Here is a 2359-nt window from a genome sequence, read left to right on the forward strand (position 1 = left end):
GCAGCTAATATTAGTAACAAACATATTCCTGTAGACCATAAGCATAATACCTGGTGGAATAGAAACATGCTTATATCATCCCTTTTATACAGTAGTTGTGCTCTGGAATTGAGCAGCTTTAACTGCTTGGAAAGCATCATTCTGGATAGCTTTATGGCGATTTAAATGGTCATTTGAGGTGAGGATAGAGGAGTTCTTGAAAAGGATTGTAGGAAGAAAGGGGTATTGCTGGCCGAATATTGCCTGGTATGGAGACATTCCAAGAGTATTTAAGTATCAAGCATTGATGTAGGTGGCAAGCTCGGCGAGAGTAGATTCCCAGTTAGTCTGTTGTTCATTCATCATGTTCCAAATTCTGGTCTTGACTTTACGGATCCTTGGCTGTTAGTCTGGTGATGTCAAGGAACTACCATAATGTGGTTGATTCCAAGGAAAGTCAAGGTCTGTTTCTAGAATCTGGCTGTAAAATGGGGATCAGTATCACTGACAATAGACAATGGGTATCTGTTAGAGGTAAATAGTTAAGACTGAAAGTTATTCCAGTTGTCCTCAATAGAGTCAGTAATCTTCATTCGTATGAGTCATGTGTATCCAGAAAAATGATGTACAGCTTCCAAGATAGTGTCATAACTGGTGGACTTATTGAATGGTCCGTCTTCAAAATCCATTACAAAGGATTCGAAAACTTCACAAGGCAATTGAAGTGTCTGGACTTTTCCTTCCAGTAGCTGAGCTCTTTTCTTATTCACCTGGTTGAGCTCACATTATTTGACATTTTTTTGCATTTGGTAGCAGTAAATATATGATTTTTTGGGATGTATAGGTAATGTTCACCATAGTGAGTGCTAGTATAAACCATTTCATTGGATATGTTGCAGGAGAAGAGGTTACCATGTTTGATGCTGTCCATAGCTTTGAAGTAGACTAGGTCATAGCGGTATCCTGCTGTTATTTGGCTTTGGAAGGATGAAGTCAATTCATCCATAGTTGATCTGACATCTCGTTCATCTTTAATGAGAAATCCCCTTGTCAGTTCAATAGGGTCTTCCTCTTCTTCAAAGGTCTCATAGAATTGTTGGCGAAGTTTGGGAATTATGGGTGGCATAATGGAGACAAAAGTCATATTATTGTATACATGTAAGGGTCTACCAAATAGTGGTTGTGAATCTATTATGAGAGGTAAGAATAGAGGCACTAAGTGTGGAGGATGCAGATATGATGCTGCTTCCAGGTAGAATACTGCTTCTTCAAATTATTCCAGCCCTTGGTGTCTTTTCAGAGCAGGATTAAGGGTAAAGAGGGATTGGATTGATCCATTAGCTACATTATCCATTATTTATTGTTCTTCTTCCTCTTCAGCAGTACTAAAGCTGGTACTTTTGGAGTTCTTACTAGAGGTATAGTATGGTTATTGGTATTTGTTGTTGGATTTAAGTTCAGTCCAGAAAAAGGGACAGGTATCGAGGGAGCAGTGCGACCAGTAGAGTATGCTTTCTTCAAGCTCATGAGGAGGTGTACTGTGAAGAGTGCAATCTTCTTTCTATTCAACAATGATATCGTTTCCGCGTTCTGTTCCTGCGGCCCTATACATTGTATAAGAGAAGAGAGTGGAGGGACTAGTAGTATTGGCTGTAGACAATATTGATTCTTATTCATAAGAGGTATTGTCAGAGCTGTCTTCACTTTGCCTTATGTGGTCATAGACAAGGGGAGGGTCTGGGAGTGTTTGGTTTTCATAAATGTAGTAGAGCACATCAGCTAAATAGTTGGTTCTTCCAAGGGTGTAGATGATTTTTGCATCGTATTTGCTGATTTCTTATTTCTATCATGTTCTTCTCCATCCAGGAATCTTATCTGTTTTCTGATTAGTGAGGGGTTAGTGGTCATTGATAATAATAAAGGTATTGCCTATCAGGATGTAGTTGAAGGTAGCAAGGGCATCGATCACTACAAGGACTTTGTCTATAGCTACATAGTTTATCTGAGAATTAGTGAACTTTCTGCTATGTAATGCTGCCAGTCTTGCTGATTTATGTGAAGATGCTTGACCAACCCTTGCTCCAACTTTGACATCTGGTACATCAGTAATGAGCTATATTGGTTCGGGTTTACTGTAATTGATAGGCCCTATTACATTGGCATTCTTAATTAATTCCTTAATGTTAGTGACGGCTTGGTTATAAGAGTGGGTCTAAACGAATTCCGCATTACCGGTAAGGTCTGTGACTAGAGAAGTCACAGTGGATTGGTGTGGCAGGAATTGGGAGATATAGTTCACAAGTCCTAGGAAAGGTATTAGTTCATTCTGGTTCCTGGGTATTGTCCATTTAGTGTTGTTTCTAAATTCGTATATCCTCGC

Source organism: Tuber melanosporum, assembly GCF_000151645.1.
Source record: "Tuber melanosporum whole genome shotgun sequence assembly, scaffold_39, strain Mel28".
In the NCBI taxonomy this organism is placed as follows: Eukaryota; Fungi; Ascomycota; class Pezizomycetes; order Pezizales; family Tuberaceae; genus Tuber; species Tuber melanosporum.